This window comes from Sycon ciliatum, chromosome 5 (genome assembly GCF_964019385.1).
Source record: "Sycon ciliatum chromosome 5, ocSycCili1.1, whole genome shotgun sequence".
Taxonomy (NCBI): Eukaryota; Metazoa; Porifera; class Calcarea; order Leucosolenida; family Sycettidae; genus Sycon; species Sycon ciliatum.
This window is the reverse complement of record NC_088647.1, coordinates 1,783,029-1,804,627: the sequence shown is the minus strand read 5'-3', so window position 1 is coordinate 1,804,627 and position 21,599 is coordinate 1,783,029. Positions and strand designations below refer to the sequence as shown.

General features: G+C 45.1%; 1 long non-coding RNA gene across 1 annotated transcript; it reads left to right on the top strand.

Annotated features, from left to right (window-relative positions):
- Positions 1–10,136: 10,136 nt before the first annotated feature.
- On the top strand, positions 10,137–13,809 carry LOC135816570 (uncharacterized). Its single transcript, XR_010553383.1, has 3 exons — positions 10,137–10,364; positions 10,595–10,755; positions 13,751–13,809. It is a non-coding gene; the product is annotated as an uncharacterized LOC135816570 (long non-coding RNA).
- The last annotated feature ends 7,790 nt before the right edge of the window (positions 13,810–21,599 follow it).

Genomic DNA, 21,599 nt, shown 5'->3' with positions numbered 1-21,599 from the left:
ACAGCAAAGACCCTAACCCACATGAGAGTGCTCAACTGGTACAAGAGCAGGAGCGATTATTCTCATAACGTTATGTGGAGCGAACAGCGGGTGGAAGGCTATTCCACCTATTGTGGGCAAGAACAAACAAGGACACAGAACCATAGCGTGAGCTGACAGTGGGCAGAACTAAGCCATTCGAGGCGTGGGAGCGAGCAGGGCGTACAGGGTCAGCAGCTGAGTGGAAAACAAACATTGCCCTTGCCACCACCAGAACCGCCACCGGCTCTGCTTGTGGCGGGGGATGGGGTGGATCCACCTACACCCGCGCTGGCATCACCAACTCTCACACGAATTGCCACGGCGCCCGCAGCACCTACTTAGCAAGACAGGCAATGCAGACCTCTCACTGAATCTACACCCTTAATCCAGAGACCTCGGAGGGCAACAGAAAACTACTCCACAGAGATTTATGCCAGAAACGGCCAAGGACCGCCCGTTGCGGACAGTAACAACAGGAGGAGGGTCGAGCAGTATCATGAGTCATTGAGTGAAGCGGATCTGGAGGAACAACTCCGGTCACGGGACGAGCAGCTAGCAAATGGGAGACAAGTGATCTGTACAGAAACGGAGGATGAGACGGATGATCAGTGGATGGAGGGGGAATTGGATGATGAAGCGGTGGGTGAAGAGACAGAGGACGAGGCAGATGATGGTAGTGAGGATGATCGTGAGGATGACGAGTGGAACGAGGAAGAGGGCGATGAGATGGACGAGGAGGAGTCGGATGGGAGAGAGCGAGATGAGGCGGATGAATGTGTTGATCGTAAGAAGTCGGCTGTGTATCTACACTAAGTCTTGTTATCTCGTCCTGACTGTCTTCGTGTGTATGATGACTCTCATTTTTTCGGCACTGTGTCGTGCGCATGTCCAACAGTTGAAAGTCCTTGAGGCAGTTTGTATACGTATTCATAAGCCTGTTTTGTGTAAGCAGAAAGAGCACGTTGTTGCACTGAAGTTGTATTCGTAGGTTGACACTTCGTTCAGTGCCTTCTCACCTTTGGTTACGTATTCTTGTTATGTTGGAGGCTGATAAGGAGTGCAGTGAGACTGAGCATCAAACGGATGATGAGGAAGTGACTGATGATGATGATGGTGGTGATGAGGATGATGATGATGAAGATGAGACGGAGGACGAGGATAGGGCGGAGGAGGTCGAAGGAAAGGAGCGGGATGAGACGGAAGAGAGCGACGTGAGCAAAAAGTCAGCTGTATTTTGTCACTTGTTATCACGTCCAGATTGTCTTAGTGTGTACGATGATTCTCACTTTTCTGTTTTGTGCCGTGCAAGTTATGTTAAGCAGTTGAAGTTTCTGGAAGCTGTATGTATTCGTGTGCATAATCCTGTTCTTTGTAAACAAAAGAAGCACGTAGTCGCGCTTAAGTTGTTCTCGTAGCTGGTTATCAGATGTAAATGTTGTGTCATGTTGCACTGTGTCACCTCTTGCTTTGTGGCTGCACTCAGTTATATACGTTAGCACTATGTTTGACACCTATTATGTAATGCTGTAGCATTTCCTTTGTTGCTCACACTTTTAATTAATTATGCTGTTATAAAATGTTCTATTTCTGTACACAGTACCCTCAGTGCCGATACTATTCACTGATGAGCGGAACACGAAAATCGATTTTGAATAACATAAAAATCCTTAAAAATTCCATGAACTCGTTGTTGTCTGGCCATGTCTGCATCGATTATACTCCTAATTGCACTAATAAAATTGCTTTCTCCACGCCGACTCTTTATTCTTGTTACCTTTTTGCTTTTCCTCTAGTGTTTTTATTGCACTTGTGTCATGATGTCATTTCTAACACCTTTCTATTACAGCGCTTAACTTCAGTTTCTTTGGTTGTATCATTTAGTTCCGTATTTTCCCCACCGATGATAGGACCGAGAAAATCGATTCTCGTTTCAATACTATATTTGTTATGAAATACACAGTCATACATGTCGAACAAGTAACGTAGTTGCGTGATGTCTGCGGCCTTCATCCTATTCATAGACGTTTGTAAGAGAACAACCTCCACCTGATACCACACCAGTAAACGCATCCCCCCACAACAATAACAATAATTCTTGCATTCGGATATGTACCCTGAACTGTCGTAGTATGAAACATAAATTGGCTGATATTACAGACCTCCTTGACCACCATAAAGTAGACATTTTGTGTATAACGGAAACCTGGCTAAACTCGTGTATCCCAGACGAGATCATTAAGATACCGGGTTACGACCTGTTCCGTCGTGACCGGTCCCAGTGCAGCACTACATGGAGCGACTTGGGTGGTGGTGGGGTAGCAGTCTTCTCTTCGTCCGCCCTTTGTGCTATGCGCCGCCGGGATCTAGAGTGCAACAATTCAGAGATGATAACTGTCGAAACAGGAGCTACAATCATTTCCTGTATGTACCGTCCTCCAAGACACGATAGTCTTGCATTCTGCAACTCATTCAGTCCTCTTCACCCCCTCGTTGACAACCGTCCAGTAATTGTCGTGGGAGACTTTAACTCCAAGAACAATGAGTGGAACAACGCAGACCCTACGAACACTGCAGGTAGACACATGCAGTCCGCCTTTGACGACTATGGCTTCACTATGGTCTCCAAGAACCATGGAACGAGGCCAACTAAAGATTCTAATCCGTCCCTAGACCTGATTTTAACTAATATGCCCCATCTTGTCACTTCATGTTACACATCCATGCCCATTGCAGACCACTGTCCTCTATTTTGCGCATATTCTCCACCAGAGAAACGCCACTCTAGAAGTACTGTCAACGCAGCCGCAGTCTCCAGAAAGATTGACATGCACCTCCTCAGGCAGAAACTGAGCACACTACCATTGGCCGAATGCATGCAGGGCACCAATGTGCACATCAGTTTCAGATGCATGGCCTACTCTGCACTGCTGGACCAGGCAATTCAGGCAGCAACGACCATCACACGCCGGAAAAACACCCAGTCGAACCAACCATGGTTCACAAAAAAACTTAAGACGCAACGTCAGCGAACTAACCGCCTCTATGTGCTCCACCGAAAGGAGCCACTCAACGATTCCTTACGAGCTGCATACAAACTCTCGCGCAACCTGTACCACCGGTCATTAAGAGCCGCCAAGGACACATACTTGTCAACGCTCGGATACACAATGCTTGGCAAGGAAAGAAAGGGTGGCTATGCGGGGTGGAAACGTGCCAAAGCAATATGCAATATTGACCAAACAAATAAAAAGGCAATTCCAGACCTGCAGAACGGCAATGAAATTCACAAAACAGATCAAGCGAAGGCCGAAACGCTGTGTACCTTCTTTGCCCGCCAATGCACCACTCAGTCAACGCCGCCAAATACTGTAGCAACTAGTATAACAATCAATGAAGCCGACGTCGATGGAAACAAATTTGGATTCGGAAACATACGCCCTGTTGAAGTCTTCGATGCAGCAAAGAGGCTGCAACAACATAAATCATCATCAGACATCAACCTGACAAACCGTATACTAAAGCAATTCGCAGACATCCTTTCCCAATCACTATCAGTATTGTTCAACTACAGCCTTGATGATGGTGTGTTCCCGTCCTCCTGGAAATCATCCACTGTAATACCGGTGTACAAGAATAGAGGGTGCGCCAAAGAGCCTACCAATTACAGACCTATATCCCTTCTCCCATGCATAGCGAAACTAATGGAAAAGATTCTCTCGGAACGTCTACTTCGATACTTGATGACCCATGGTGTAATTTGTAAAGGTCAATTCGCATATGTACGCAACAAGTCTGTAACGGACCAACTTATCTTGCTAACCCAATCAATGGCTGTAAATATTGATAGTGGCACAAATTTTGACCTGATATCTCTAGATTTCAGGAAAGCTTTCGACCGGGTCGACCACTCTATACTCCTAAAGAAATTCGGTAAGATTGCTACAGCTTCGTCAGTAAAATGGCTGAAGAGCTTCTTAGGGGATCGACAAATTGAAGTGAAGGTACATAGCACTAAATCGAAGAAGCGGAGCATCAACTGCGGAGTGCCTCAAGGTTCCCACCTTTCACCACTCCTATTCCTACTCTATATAAATGACCTGCCCAACGCTATGCAACATTGCACACAATATCTATTTGCAGATGATGTCACCCTCCTACTGGCTTACAAACCTGAAGACACCCTCGCCAGTAGAGCGAACATGCAGTCTGATCTCGACGCATGTCAAACATGGGGCAGGAACAATGGAGGTGAATTCTCAGCAAGCAAGACATCCGTGCTGTGCCATAGAGCTATCAATGATACACCACCTGCAGGAATCCAATACCAAATGTACAATGAGCCATTAACGGTGGTTTCTGAACTGCAACATCTTGGCATCACCTTGACCGACAACCTGGATTTCCGCAAACATGTCGCCTCAATAACTTCGAAGTTCAGATATCGAGTGCACCTACTGTCAATTATGTCCCAGCAACTTACGCCTTCGGCAATGATCATACTGTACAAAGGGTTCGTAAGACCTGTGATCGAATATAGCTGTACGGTGTGGTCGTTTGGATCTAATAAGAAACCCATGACCATTCTTGATCAATTACAGGCAAGGTTTGCTAGAGCTCTACTGAAAAAGAAAAAAATTGCATTTGATTACACTTCTTCCAAATCTGTCTTAAATTCTAAATGCTCCCTAGAGTCACTAGCCTATCGTCGTCAAATCATCAGTCTCACTACTTTTCACAGATATGTTTTCCATCATCGTGATTACCTTGCTGATTTCCATTTCAAGATTACGAATAGTGAGCGACGACCAAATAAAATCATTCTTCCCAAATTTAAATCATTGTCTAAGTCTCTCTTCATGTTCCGAACTGCTATTCTATGGAACTGTTTACCCCCCAGTCTAACATCGGAAGCCTCGCTCTATAAGTTCAAAGCTGCCCTCAGGAAATTTACAGCTGACTATGCTTATGCAATCAACGGAATTCCGCCACCTTGCAGTTGATTTTCCCCATTTCTCTCCTCATCAATCCCTACTTCTCTTTGTACATACATCTACATCTACTGTTCTTTCAATCAAATGAACCCCTCGATAGGCACATTGCCTTTGGGTCATTTCATAATAATAATAATAATAATAATAATAATAGCTATATTTTCCACTATATTCCAATTTTCCAGCCGATTTTTGAACAATTAGCTGATTTTGCGGCCGAATCTGATTTAATTTTGAGCCGGGCGAAAAGCCGAATAGGCGAAAAACGGGCCGATTAGGGGTGTTGTGAACCCTCTGGTTCTCTAAAGTATCAGGAACGAACGACCCCACACGGCACGAGGACAACTATTTATTCTCAACAATATATTTCACTTCCATCGACTAACAACAATGAACAATGAATGACTGAATGAACAACTGAAACTAACTGAATGAACAACTGAACAACTGAATGAACTGAACTAACTGAATGACTAACACTAAAACCACCAGGTAGTTATAGCGTGAAAATGACAGCGTATATGAGAAAAGCATACACATACAACATACAACTACAGCGCAATCAGCAAACCGCACATAGCGCATGTAGCGTATACTACGTCGTAAACATCAGCGGTACGGCGGAGTCGGGATACAGCTGCATTGGAACGAACACAATGTCACAAGCGAGAAGGCCTTTCACTCTCGAGAACTTGTGGTTTCACAACATTCTCCCCACCAAAGGGCTTCTCACCGCCGTACAACAACTCACAAGTCAAACGATTTGGGGCTTACAACGCGTCATCTTCTGTTGCGGTGGTGGCCATGGTAGAATATCACTAATGCCCACCAATTCAGAAAACTCGACATCGCGAAGCTTGCCGCTGTGGACTGTCGCACACGACACTGTCACCGATCCACTTCGACATGGGGTAGACGCTGGACCAGACAACACACAACCGATAATGTCATAAAGCTCGACGATGTGGGCTGTCACACACGACATGGTCACCGGTACACTGCTTCGACCCGCGGCGGGCGCAGAATCCGAGGACACACATCGGATCTCTGTGATCCACACAGTCTCGCCGCTTACTTCTTCCGTGCTAACCAGTAGTATCGCCCTTCTCATTTTCTCGGCTACTACGCCTTGCGTTTCTAAGTCTTGCGCCTCCAACTCTTGCGCCTCCAGCTCTTGCGCCTCCAACTCTTGCGCCTCCAACTCTTGCGCCTCCAACTCTTGCGCCTCCAACTCTTGCGCCTCTTGCGCCTCTACGTCGTTCGGCCGAGACTCCAGCTGCTTCTGAGCGTCTCCGACCGATGTCACCATGCACTGCACCGACCCAGTGGGCCTTGGATCTGATCCTCCCACTGGCTTCGAATACTCTTCTGACCGCTGCTTGTCTGTAAGCAAAGTCTTACACGCCTTATCCGGCGTCCTTCTGGGCGAGGCAAGCAAATCTCGCTTTGCTTCCTCATAATATGTACTGACGGCGATGCGCTCGGCCATCTTCTTGAGCTTTTCGTTAAACTCTGCGCGGAGCGCACACTCTTGCCGTCTAGCACTGCGCTCTTCAAACTCCTCGCTCTGTCGGAGCCTCTTCTCCACGTATTCTCTCAACCTATCGCCTTCAAATCCATACCGAATTCCGTTGGCGATAAAGCTGGCTTCAATGATCCATAGTTCCTGTGCCATGCTCGCTTCGTATCCTGGCGTGGTCGCCAAATGTTGTGAACCCTCTGGTTCTCTAAAGTATCAGGAACGAACGACCCCACACGGCACGAGGACAACTATTTATTCTCAACAATATATTTCACTTCCATCGACTAACAACAATGAACAATGAATGACTGAATGAACAACTGAAACTAACTGAATGAACAACTGAACAACTGAATGAACTGAACTAACTGAATGACTAACACTAAAACCACCAGGTAGTTATAGCGTGAAAATGACAGCGTATATGAGAAAAGCATACACATACAACATACAACTACAGCGCAATCAGCAAACCGCACATAGCGCATGTAGCGTATACTACGTCGTAAACATCAGCGGTACGGCGGAGTCGGGATACAGCTGCATTGGAACGAACACAATGTCACAAGCGAGAAGGCCTTTCACTCTCGAGAACTTGTGGTTTCACAACAAGGGGGAAAGCCTACATTAGACCGTGAGGGTGGCATACCGCATTTTCTTGTTGGGCTTTTATCCGAATGTACATGCCCTTCACTATTTTCCCTTGTCTGGTGATGTCTTCACAGAGACAATTTCTGACAAAATTCGAAGATTATGCCGGAAATTATGTACCTAACACCAGCATAGTCCGCCAAGGGCTACCTTTGTACTTCAAGTACATGTATTTTATTGGCCCTGTGCTGGCTAGCCCTTTCCCAAAGATGCTCGCCCCATTTTTCGGAACTTTTCTTTGTTAGGAAGAAATCACAACTTTCTTCATTTTCCGGAACTATTTCGCAACTTCTCCGCAACCTTGGCGCAATTGGCCCCATGGCACTACATGGATATATTGCATTGTTGGCCAAATGCATACTCTTGCTCGCTCATTTCTCGCTTGCCTTCAGGCTCATTTCTGAGAAACAGTAGATCAACGGTAGTTACGATAAATATGTGCATTCCCTTTTCCGTGCACTGTAATGATGCACATGTACATGTAGGATACATGCAACAGGCTACTGGCAATGTGTAAAGTGGTGCCACAGCAGGAAGGGGTGTACGAGTTTGCTGTCGTAGCGTCGCTGCATTTCTGCTCCCTGTTTTGCAGGTTTTGCACAAGAACTCTCCAATTTTGAGTTGCGACATTGGCAACTTTTGAGCTTTTTCTGAAAATATGGATGCGATTTCAGCAACTAGCACTTGTTTTGGCACGGTTGCGAAAAGCATAAGTTGCGAAAACTATGGCATCTTAGGGAAAGGGCTAGTACTGGCTGTATACATGTAGCTCGTGTAGAAAGTTTTAGTTAAGGGAGAAGTGCATCGATTTTTCGGGTAGGGTCCAGAAGAAAGACAATTTTGATATCGGTTCGAATGGCATATCTCTCGTTTCCATACGATAAGCCAAACTTACCAAATCGCCAATTGTATACTCACGTTGCCATAGCGACCAGCGGAGTGATGACGTACGAAAGGCTTAGCTCCTCCACAGAGAAGGTCGATCACTGCAGAAATTGGTCATTTTCAATTGTCTTATTGTATTCACGATGTGAAAGAAGTGCTGTGTTCAATGCTGTTAGTGCCGTGAACTATTTGTCGCCCTTCTCATGCATTTCCCTAGGCTGACTGTGCCTAGGAAATGGTTTCCTCCAGGACAAGATGCTTGGAATTCGCCGTCTCTCCTGAGACATTTTCAGCAAACTTTCAAACCTACGACATTATTTCATTCGTCAATCTCCACCACCCGTCGTCTCACCTGGCTTCAGAAGATGTTACGAGAGATAGGAGAGTCACCAGGAAGCATCACATTCATCTTCAGGACGTGGAAAGAGCAAACGGCATGGTCCTTGGTTGGGGGAAATGCTGAACGTCTCATTTGTCCCAACCAAGATTTCAGCATTTTGTTCGTCACTATTTTCGCTTGCCTGCTGGTGTCTCCGCGCTCCAGCTTTTCTCCTGTCGGTGTCACGTCCCAGTACACAACCGAGAGGACTACTAACAAACAGTTCACTGCACTTACAGCATTGAACACAGCCCTTCTTTCACTTCGTGAATACAATAAACCAATTGAAAATGACCAAATTCTGCAGTGATCGACCTTCTCTGTGGTGGAGCTAAGCCTTTCGTACGTCATCACTGCGCTGGTCGCTATGGCAACGTGAGTATACAATTGGCGATTTGGCAAGTTTGGCTTATCGTATGGAAGCGAGAGATATGCCATTCGAACCGATATCAAATTGTCTTTCTTCTGGACCATACTCGAAAAATCGATGCACTTCCCCTTTAAAAACAAAATCAAACAATCAAACAATAGGAGGATAGAGGAAGTTTTTTTACTCAGAGTTTCACGCACTAAGCGATCATCAGAAAACAAAATCTATTTCCCCGTAGATCTACTAGTAAATCTACGTGTACACTGGAGCTGGGACGCGTAGTGTCTGTACCCCATACCGTCTACTACAGTACAGGCTAGGTACGCGCATGCTGTGCCCCACGTGTAGATCTACGTGTAGAGTCTACGTGTGTGAGCCATGTGAACAGACCCTACATGTAAAGTAGATACAGCTAGCTACATGATGTACATGTAGCTACAGCCTACATGTCTTATGCCTGTTTCACATTTTTGTAGGCCGATTTTCCGGCCGACATGGTTTCCGACAGATCTGCGGCGATTTTCTCGTCGCACTAGTTTTAGGTGTTATGGTGGCAGTAAGCCCCCCGCCCCGTGTAATAATATGCCGGCATATTACTAATATGCCGGCATATTTTTGAGCATTTTCGGTACAATCCGCGAACCCAGCACTTTGGGCTCGTGATGCAGCATTTTGGGGGAAACGGAGCACTTGGCCGTTGTGTATCAAAATGAGAGAACAAAAACTTCCCAAACAAGAACGTCACTTCCGCATTCCGTGGGTTAGCTTCTTGTTGAGTAGTTTATGAATGCAGACTCGAGCAAGTCTCTTATTGAGTATTTTCTGACTCCCTGGTTTTGACGGCGTGTGCTGAGGATGACAAAAAAGTAAGCATTTTCCGAGCATTTTCGGCAAGGTTTGCGAGAATTTCCCAAAAGCATTTTCGGCAAAGTTTCGGGCATATTACACCGGGCCCTAGTGGCAGTCTGATACCGAAGCCGTTCATGTCGTTGACCCTGGCTAGCCGCCGCCAACCGTTCAGTGCAACCTCGGCTACGCAACAGCTCATCCGACACAGTCGGTGGATTTCTTGTCGGAATCGGTGTTGAAGCATCGGCCGGAAAATCGGCCAAGTGTGAACCAGGTATTACACTGAGTGTACAACGCAGCTCGTTCGCAGTCTACACAACTGCAAAGTTTAGCACTGCGTCTCCGACCTAGTGAAGTGGCGCAGCGCGGGTGAAGTTTGTATTCACACTTCGACTAACGGCAGTAACGCTCGGTGGTTGAAGAAAAGGAGACGGAATGGCAGAAAGGGAACCAGTCTACTGGCCGTGTTATCGCCTACGGTACCTGCTTTCTCTTCGACACCAGTGCTGTGCATCCATTCGAGGTAGACAGGAAGCGACTCTCGAGGAGGAACTCGTACAGACTATTCTACTGTTTCGACATTGCAGGGCCGTCAGTTCGCAGCTGGTTTCACAATTCAGCGGCTCAGTCGCTCGGCTTCCTCTGTTGTTGTGAGGTGACTTGAGAGTTCTGTGAAGATGGCGTGTACATTTCGTGGTAAGTGCCGTGCGTTAGTGTTCAGTATTTTACTTTTTACTTTGTGTGAGGCCATTGGTGAGTCTGTTCGACAGTCCAAATAACTCCGTCTTGCGAAACTGTATCTGCTGGACTGTGAATGGTGGCCGTCTTGCAAGGTAGTTTCTCCCAAGTGTAGTGTTCTGTGTGTGGATGTACCGGAGCGGAACACGAATTCTCAATGTTTGCTTTCTCCTTCGTTTCTCTCACAGGTGAATCCACCGTCCTCCGTTTTTGCCTAACTACCTTTGACTCGTGCTCTGGATGGCCTGGCTGAGTGACTGAGTGACTGCCTTGCTGTAGCCCCTACGCGAGTGACGGACTTTCTAGATTCCGACGGCAAGCACGCTGCCATTATCAGCTACCTTACTTAGTAAGTTGTTGCACTACCAAGCGTCGGGGTCAAATGTACTGCAAAGCTTCTATTGTATAAGCGACTTTCCAAGCACCGGTTGTACTCTGGCTGACAAAACCACTGCCAAGTGTTGGCTCCGGCAAGTTCCAAAGATCTATTTTCTATTCAGGGGCGTAGGAGGGGTTTTGGAAGTGGTACGGCCGAAGGTTGGTGCGGCAGAAGGCCGTGTCGGAGGGAGGGGAAATTTTTGTAAAAAAGACACAAAATCCTGCGTTCTGGGAACTTCTGGCACACTTCTGGCGCAGTGTACGTGTGCAGTCGAGTACAGTAGATCTACTCAGTAGATCTACGACTGCAGATGCATAACAGATCTACGAGTAGATCTACGTAGACGAGTCTAGAAAAAGGTCAAAGTCTGATGCGCATATGCTGCAAATTGTGGTGTTTGAGCACTTGAAAACTTGCCCAAGTCACTTCAAACTCTTGTCGTGAGCTTCTCCAGAGCACATGAAAGAGGGGAAGTGGAAAAACTTATGCTATTCCAATCTGCCAAGCCAGTCTACAGTGAAGTCCACCTGTTAGTAACAACGCTTCTCACCATCAGTTCTCAGTATGAATTAGTTTTGCTCGGGACGACTGAATAGAATGAATAACACCGGACCAAAACAAAGCAAAAATAATAAATCTTCTGAAAAGAGAAGATCAGCTGCTATGTAAACGTCTTGTTGGTCAGCTGTGGCCATGGTCAGCTTTCAGTGTCTAAAATCCAACGCTTGCATGGTCAAGATAAATGACCAACTTATTGTATTTGTTGGTAGGGATCCAGGATCTGGCCGACTGGGTTCGAGGACTTTCTCCGCGCGCTACACACAAAGGCTTGGTCATGCGATGACGGTTCATTCTAGGCCAGTGCGCTGGGATATGGTAAGTTTTGGAGGATTTTTGAAGTCACCAGTTGCTTACTGAGGTTCAGCTGTCCAATGTGGGGGTTTTGGTCGCCGCGGGACAAAATTAGGCCATTGCGATCTGTCAAAGAAGAAATTCAAGGCGATTTTCAAGTTTAAAACGACATCTTAGTGGTAAGTTTTGGAGGATTTTTGAAGTCACCAGTGGCTTCCTGAGGTTTTTAGCTGTCCAATGTGGGGGTTTTGGTCGCTGCGGGACAAAATTAGGCCATTGCGATCAGTCAAAGAAGAAATTCAAGGCGATTTTCAAGTTTAAAACGACATCTTAGGGGATTCTTAAACCGATTTTCAGCTTCAGCACCCAAAAACCTTTCGGAATCACGGTGTTTTTCTCAAGCAAGGTAGAGCAGCGCAACAAAATTTGAGTGCGCCGAGTAGGACTAAAAGCACCTCCGACATGGCGATTTTTCAAGTGCGAAGAAGAAGAGTAGATGTACGCTAGGAACTAGGTGTTACCCCCAGCGCAGGCAGCTGATCGTGGAATATCAAGCAGCACGAAGACCAGGATTGCGCTGTGCCTAGTGAGCACGACGTAGTACACTATTCTGTACTATCTCCTGTTTGCGAGGAACAAGGAGAACAGGCGGCGGCTTGGATTTACGACTCGTGCACTGGCGGAGAACAGTGAGCTGCCGTCATTACCGATCGAACTGGTTTGTGTCGGAGCTGATGCAGTATCTCTCACCATGATCAGCCTGATCCCAGCTCCCATCGACAGCGTCTTCTGGATTTCGTTCGCAACTAAGTTACTGGAATCACAAGCTCCACGGAAGACGGCATCCGCAACATCGGCGTGTTGGTGACTTGCCGTCCGTGTCGGCAATGGCCAAAGCCGTTCTGGTGACTTGATGTCCTTGTCCCGTGTGAAGAAGAGGGGTAGGTTCGCCAAATCGAAGCGTGCATATGCCATCCGGTCAAGGCAAGGATAAGAGCCCGGCTGTGAACCAAATAATTAATTTCATCTGATTCGTGTGAAAATGTATGTAGCTAGGTGGTGGCTATGCAGTAGTTTGACCATGTTTTGAGCCGATTTCCCATTTGATCGCCAGAGAAAAATACACCCATTTCGCCGTAGAAAAATGGCTATAACTTTAGAATGCCTGGACCGATTTCGTTAAAAATGGTACCATTGGATTTCTTATTACCTGGGTGACATTGTCCAAGAACAAGCTAGCTTGAATTATGAATTTGAATTTTATCCTGCAATCCCTACTGTTGGCCATCTTGCAAGGCAGCTTCGCCCAAGTGTAATGTTCTGTGTGTGGATGTACCGGAGCAGAACACGAATTCTCAATGTTCACATTGTCCTTTGTTTCACTCACAGGTGAATCTAGCGAACTTCTCTTTTGCTCAATGTTTATTGCTTCACCGTATTTTCTCCATTACCAGCGCTTGTATCTTTTCAACCAGTCCGGACAACGGGCTTATATTGGAGGTTGGGCTTCTACTAGAGACTGAGCTTACTTCGAAGTATAATTTTTCAACCACCTGGTGCATGTACATTGCCTATTATTTTTCATTATAAACGTAGCAGAAATATCCCAGCAGGTACCGGGACTGAAGTATTTTGCTTTCTGGTACACTGAGTCTGTATAGACTATCTCGAGTATCACAGTCCTACAACAGCATGACTGATTGTGTTTATGTGATACTGTGTGACATCAAACCTGCATGGACATGATCCATACGGTTCTCCATTACAAGCCCTGCGCTTATGTTGAAGACTGCGCGTGCATATCTTCGAAGCCCTCTTGGAGTGCGCTTATAAACTAGACAGAGCTTCTACCAGAGACTGCGCTTGTAATAGAGGTAACACGGGTTTACTTTTTCACTGCAGCCCCTTAGAACCTTAGTTACATCGCATATTTCACAGTGCATAACAAATACGCTGGGAGTTGTAATTTTTACACTTGTCCGTGATACAATTGTTGGCATGGGTCATGAACAAGCAGCAGCCATCTCAGCGGCCAAAATCACCCAAAAAAGGTGCAAAAGGAATATCATTTTTGAGACCCTGCTTTTTCGATTTTCCATTACTTTATGCACAGGTACAATTCAACATGTCTCCAGCATCAGTAACACGAGACCATTCAGAAGATATTACAAGGCAAGTGCACCTCTGTATTATGTATAGTTGAAGATCAGTGCTGTTGGGTCTTGCATGCTTATGATGAATAGAGGTGGCTATAGGTATTCAGGATAGCCATGTGTTGTGCTGTCCTGTGATGATATGGCTATCTGTTCTGACGCATGTATTGAGAAAAGGTTGTAGACAGAAAGTAGGACAAAATTAGGGAAGATTGGCAGCTACCGTAGTGACGCGCATATAAGCACATGTGCCTATGCCCGGGCATAAGCGCACCCTCACAAATCATAGCCAGCAATCGTATGTCATCACGTACATTCAAAATCAACATAATTTTGCGAATCGACCTTTTTTTCAGGATCACTTTTCAACGAGGACGAAGCAAAGTCGGCCGAACGAAGCCTAGAGGAAGAAAATCACCCTCTCCACTTCACCATCACGATACTGACATAGATACGAGATGAAACAACTAAAAAATCCACAAGAAAACTGTACGGCCATCATCGCCCTGACTTTGGTCTGACTTTGGTCTGAGAATTTCTATCACGATCAAAAATGTACGAGGAGCACTCAAAAATAAGTCACAGACGTACCTTTATCGCTCTCTACTCCTTTTTCAAGGCACAAAAGTCGACTCTCCACTTTCAAACCAGGAACTAGACATACCAGTGGTCCTTTTCAGCTGCTCCACGAGCGCAGGAAATGTTCACCAAGGGGCGCAGAGCAGCATCCATTCCAGAAAAAGAGCTAAAATACGAGTAAGACTGCATGCCTGAGTACATGAGTACATGTATGAGTACATGCAGAAAATAGTCAATTTCAGCGTTTCTGCTCCAAACAGCAACTAGCTTCGACTAGAAACAAAGATTACACCAAAGGATCAAACAACAACCATTTTCTGCAGTTTTTTTGCAGATGGCTTCCTTGTGCTTGGCCCAGCACGCCAAAAATCACACCTCGGAGGAGTACAAAAATTACAACTCTCAGATGTCCTCGATTGCTGGCCATGATGCGCATGGGCTTATATGTGAACCTAAATGCAGTACATCCCGTGACACACAGACACCACAAAAACACCATGTTCACATAGTTCAATGTGCATTGCAGTACTGCACTATGTGCATACCTATGCAAGGTACCGGTACACTAGTAACTCGGGTACCTGCGCCTATGTGTGAGACAAAACAATCCGCAAAATTTAGCAAAAACTCACTCATAAGTGCATGGGCCTTATGTGCGTCACTACGGTATGCAAAAAAGACGAAATGATTTTATCATTCTATTTTTGGTCAGATGCGTAAATTCTGCAAAACTCTAGCCTTATTGGCTGTCACTGATCAACAAACTTTGTGTCCCTCCGCAAAAGCTTTTCTCTCTGTTCAGAACCGGATGTTTTCCATTGCATTGAGTTGTTCACTAGGCGATTCAGTATATCTGATGGCCTTAGTTAACAGCCATTGAGATGTGAATTGTCCAGTTCTGAGCCACTTTACTTTTTGTTTTGATCATTGAGAATGTATGCATTGAATGAAGAGTGAGTAATGAGTATGGAGGTGTATACGTTTATAATGGTTGCTAATGATGATTATTGTGCCTGAAATAGTCTTTGGTCTTTCCATGCAGTAGGCATATCTGAAGCAACACAGGTCCTATTGAGCTTTAAAAGTAATGACATGTTGTTGGAAACGATGAGCTGAACTTTGCTCGAAATATTAAAGCCTTATCGCAACAGTTTGATGGATAACACTACTTTTATTTAAGTGAATGCATTTTCGTATTGGCTTTGAAACCTGTGGTTTGGAGGCTTAAAAAGTGCATCTAAAGGGCGCACTATTCTCCGACAAATACGGTCTAGTATGACTTACACTACGGAAATCATACCATGTCAAGTTGATGTACTTTTCACTGTACTTTTTGTTTGCATCTGGCAGATGTCTTTCCTGCGGAGTTATTTCAACTTCTAGTGGTGGTCATTTCCGCGAGGGAATAATATTGTAAGCACTATTGTCGAGTAAATTGGTTCTCAGTTTCCTTGCCGATCCTTTTGAGTTCTGAAGTGCTATGGGAAAAGAGCCTTGTCATTTCAGACTGCTAGTTGTTCCTGAGCTGTTTCATTCCTTTCTTTCTTTTGACTGTTTCCATTATAGCAGATGTATTGGATTGAAAGAAGCTCTGTATCCTTCTCTCTTTGCTACCTTGGTATTGGGATGAAAATTCCGTTTGGAACTTGCAATTCCCAATGGGCTGTGGCCATCCTGGTTCTACAAACAAAGTAAGCTCGAGAAAATACTTTTTCGTATATTAAATAGTTTGCCGCTGTTGCTGCTGCTCCTGCTGCTGCTGCTGATACTCCTGCTGCTGCTGCTGCAGTGCAAGTGACTTTAAGTGTCTTCTTTCTCCGGGCAAATATGGACATGGCCAATTTCCGTGCCTCAAATCCAACACTTGCACTGTCTATAAAGAACTAAATAGACATGTTTAGCAGTTTCCATAGTTATATGTGCATATGATGACATCATCATCAGTAGCTTGCAAGCTGTGATCTATTCACACTCTGTGCAGACATCGGCCAGGTTTGCTTCCGGTGATTTTTCTGATGCATTCGTAGACCAGCATTGTACACACACTTGTGAGAGTGTGTTTTGACTTTTGATACACCGGATGATGTTGTGGTACACATACCATGTGAGAGGTTCAATTCTGCATTGAGACCGGAAAAATGCGGGAGGGAACTGCTCTGATTGATGATGGGTACTCTGGAGTGTATGTGCAAAGATAGACGATGGCTGAATGGAATGGAGATGCGGAAAGATCCAGAGAAAGAAAAAATGAGCATTGCTGTGTGGGACTATGGTGTAAGATGGGTTTTTAGCTGCTGACCTCATACAACGAAAAGTATGTATGATGGTACCAGACTACAACAAGTATGGGACCGTTACCAATACAATGAAGATATAACCATTGCAGCCTTCCCATTCTTCCCATTTTTCTCATTTCTTTGTTCATTTGGTTTGTGTGCAAACTGGTGGACCTTCGATACACAAAAATAATTTTCCCTCAAACTAGTGAAGTTATATTATTTGTTATCATATTCGGAGAAAAGGAGGTTTGTCAACTGACAACCACTCTATTCAGTTGCTATGAATAGCAGCTGCCCGAATAGAGCGGTTGTCATTTGGAGAAGAAGGAAGTGTTCGAATATTTGGTTATTGAACCGTGCGTGTGCTGCTGTTGCTGATGATGACACTGCTGGGTCCCTCACACTGGTAGAAGACTGGACTGGTGCATGGGGTCTGGCCACCGCCTGCTCTTTGCAGTGCCAGGTCTGAAGCATGCAGCCCTATAGCAATGCAGCTCTATAGCCATGCCGCCATTCTTGGTCATTATTTGGTTCTAGTAAGTACCCTGATGGGCCAGGCCCAAAATATTTACTGTTAAAGGGGAAGTTAAGGCAAAAATTAAAATTTCACCAGTTGTAGTCTTCGGGGTGCTGAGTCGAATGGTCTTGGTCCGAGAAAGCGGAGACGCTCCCTTCCTACTTGAATCCCAATCAAACTCGCGCACTTCCACCGAAACTGGGTGACTGCGCCCTACTAGATGGGGATTTGTATGCAAAATGTCACTAAAAGCGCCGTTTCGTTCTTATAAAAGCACGGATTACCGCGATTGGCCCATATGTTGTAGTCTTTTGGACGCTGAGTCGACTGGTTGTGGTCCGAAAAGGCTGCGATGCAGCGTTCCTCTATTCCCAATCGAACATGGTTGAACAAGTGGTCACGTGCTCCTGGGTGCCCAAATCACCTGGTCTCCACGCCAAGATTCAACTCGAGTTCAACTCGAGTGACAGGACTGCACCCAAAAAAGGTCAAACAGGCTAGTAAGTTGTACCCTGCAGGCACGGTGACCAGCTGACTGGTGTACGCAGGAGCACGTGACCGCTTGTTCAACCATGTTCGATTGGGAATAAAGGAGGAACGCCGCATCGCAGCCTTTTCGGACCAAAACCAGTCGACTCAGCGTCCAAAAGACTACAACATATGGGCCAATCGCGGTCATCCGTGCTTTTATAAGAACGAAACGGCGCTTTTAGTGACATTTTGCATGCAAATCCCCATCTAGTAGGGCGCAGTCACCCAGTTTCAGTGGAAGTGCGTGAGTTCGATTGGGATTCAAGTAGGAAGGGAGCGTCTCAGCTTTCTCGGACCAAGACCATTCGACTCCGCACCCCGAAGACAACAACTGGTGAAATTTTAATTTTTGCCTTAACTTCTCGTTTAATTTAAATTGAACCACGAGTTAAGGAAGTGAGTTTCATAAAATTAATAAGTACAACTAGCAACTTGTTTGTATGTGAACGGGATTCCTCCTGTTATACGAATAAGAAAATCTGCAACTGATGGAGTAAAAATCTGATTGGGATCTCATACTGCCTTGTGCTGCACAATTCCTGAAGTGACTGTTGTCCACTGTAAGCTGCCTAATGTCAAGAGTACATAAACCCTCTGGGATTTATGTACTCTTGCTAATATTCCCAGCAGATAAATGTTCCCTATTTCCACGAGAGGAGCATAACGCAAATTTGGAACAGCGTGAAATCAAACTTCAACCGTCGGTATAATGGAGGTGGTCCCAATGCTTTGCGAACGTTTGTACATGTAATTGCAAACTCGCTGGTTCTAAAAATAGCTAAGATTTTGTGAGGCGGATTTTGGGCGATTGACATAATGTATGCTACATGTCTACTAGACAATGAGGTTTTGCTCCTTCAAAATACTACCATTTACAAATAATAATTGGGGAAATACTGATTACACGTGATTAAATTGAAGGAAAACAAGAGCTGGCCAGTTCTCTGCTCTCTGTTGCTCTATGTGGTGTTGCATGTGGGCTTGTAGTCTGCAAAGAGTGTGAGCATGGCCAGGAAACCAGGACATTTGGGGGTTGTAATTTTTGCACTCATCCGTGGTATGATTCCTCGCCTAGGTCATGAACAAGGAGCAGCATTCTGCCAAAATGCACCCAAATATGGTGCATAATGAATATGAGTTTTGAGAAGTTGTCTTTGCTTTTTCGATTTTTCCATTATTTTCTGCACAGGTACAATTGAACATGTCTCCAGCATGAGTAACACGAGACCATTCAAAAGATAAATCAAGGCAAGTGCACCACTGTCTTGTATAGTTGAAGATCAGTGCGATCGGGTCATGCATGAATATGATGAATAGAGGTGGATATAGCTATTCAGGATAGCCATGTGTTGTGCTGTCCTGTGATGATATGACTATCTGTTCTGACGCATGAATTGGGAATAGGTTGTAGGCAAATTGCAAGTCAAAATTAGGGATGATTGGTAGTTAGGCAAACCAGAATTGCACCTCGTATCCGTTGGTCAGATTCAAAGATTCTGCTAAACTGTAGCCATATTGGCTGTCACTGCGGATCAACTGGCTTTTGTCCTCTACCGCAAAAGCTTTCCTCTGTTCAGAACCGGATGTTTTCCATTGCATTGAGTTGTTGACTAGGCGATTCAGTATTTCTGATGGCCTTAGTTAACAGCCATTGAGATGTGAATTGTCCAGTTCTGAGCCACTTTACTTTTTGTTTTGATCATTGGGAATGTGTGCATTGATATACATGGGAAGATGGATGTGTGATGAGTATGGAGGATTATTAGTTTGAAAGGTTGCTAATGATGATATTGCGACTGAAATAGTTTTGTTTTAGTCTGTATATGCAGTATGTATGTCTGAAGGAACACAGATCCTAAGTTTTAGTTGTGAAATGAGTTGTAGAAAAAGTCTCTTTGGACTGCTAGTTGCTCGATGTTCTGGTATTTTCTCTCTCTCTTTCCAAAATATCAGATGTCTTGGAATTAAAGAAGCCAGGATTTCAAATGGCTAGTGGCCTTGTAGCTTCTGGAAACAAAGTATGCTCGAAAATCACTTTTGGGGCATTCAATGATTTGAGGATCTTTCTCTTCCTCTGCATTTGGCCAAGTTTGCTTTGTCTTCCATGAAAAGTGATAGGCTAATTTTCATTCTGTGTGTGAAGACCTGTGGTTGTTGCCTGTGTAAAGATAATCTCTCTTACTTTTTACGTTTCATGTTTGGCAGATGACTTGAACTAATCCACCCATGTCATTTTCATCACGTTCACACTCTATGAGAGCAGTTGTGTTGATAACAGTCAGTTCAAGCTTGTAGCTTAGCATGTTGGTAAGTTCAATCAGTCTGCTTTGTCTTTTGTTCACATTATTCCCTAAACAGTGAAGCTGAAGTGTCCATCCAGGATCTCCTTTCATCATCTCATTGCCGGCAGTGTCATCAGATCACACACAGGCATATTGAACAGGCAATTGCACCAATCTCCAGCCATATAAGTGTTCTTGTTAAGCACATCCTAGTACAGACATGCATATGATGAATAGAGGTAGCTACAGCTATTTGGCAGGATAACCATAGGATAACTATCTGTTCTCATGCATGCACCCCTGTCAGATCAGTTGTATGTAACAGTGAAGGCGCGTAGCACCAGCGTTGGAGGTGGTCCGGCTGGAGGGGGGTCGAGGGAACGGTCTCCCCATGGGAAATTTTAGAAATTAGGGTGCAAACTCCTGTATTCAGGTCGTGGGCGGGCGAAAAAGTGGTGGGGCCATAGGCGAACCAGCCGGGCATCCCTGCAGTGACATGAAGGGTTGTGAACACGTTGTAGACAAAGTGCATGGAATACGCTAGGGCGATTGGCAGCTATAGAATAATCATGCAGCTTACCTTTTACCCACGTCTGGCCAAGCGCTTTGGCTATCGTCAAGTCTTCCATGGTGGCTTTAGCGTGTTCTTTTGCACCATTTTGTTAATACCCTGGCTGACCAAGTCTCCCAGTAACCAAGACCTAACAGTCTTATTTGATAATAATAGTAGCACTGCACTGCTGTGTCTTAACCATAGCCTGTCGTCTGGACCCTACTACTACAATGAGATCAGCAGTTTGACGAGCACCACTGTTGTGGAGGATATACATTAAATTCTTGTTTCTCTTTTCTTCTGGCGTAACTCGAAGGACACTAGAAGCACACTAGAAATACACTAGTAAAGGATGCAAAGTTTTGTTCATGTACTGTGTAATTTTGTGATGTATTTATATCTTGTATTTTGAACCTGTTCTTAGTGATCTCAGGAGATTGTTGTCTGCGGACTGCTGGGGTGTCTGCTCCATGTGATGTTAGTGACTGAGTAGGAGGTAGCCTGCGTTGTTCTGGAATGAAAAGTCCTGTTCGCGAGACGAGAAATATGCTAGTGACTCAGTAAGTGTAAGTAAAAAGGCGTTGCGTTGTTTGTTGTTGTTGCTGCTACTGCTGCTAGTACTGCTGCTGCTGATGCTACTACTGCTGCTGATGCTACTACTGCTGCTAGTACTGCTACTGCTGCTAGTACTGCTGCTGATGCTACTACCGCATTTGCTGCTATGAACATGCACATAGATGTCTTTGTCAACCATGAATATGGCCGTTCCTCTTATCCACTTGCCATAACTTGTATTCGTTGTTCTGTGTGTGTGCATATGATGACATCATTACCAATAGCTTACAAGCTATGATCACACTCTGTGAGGTTAACAGCAAGGTTTGCTACTGGTGATTGTTCTGACGCATTGTACACACACTTGTGAGAATGGGTTTTGACTTTTGATACACCGGATGATGTTGTGGTACACATACCATGTGAGCGGTTCAATTCTGCATTGAGACAAAATGCGGGCAGGGAACTGCTCTGATTGGTGATGGGTACTCTGGAGTGTATGTGCAAAGATAG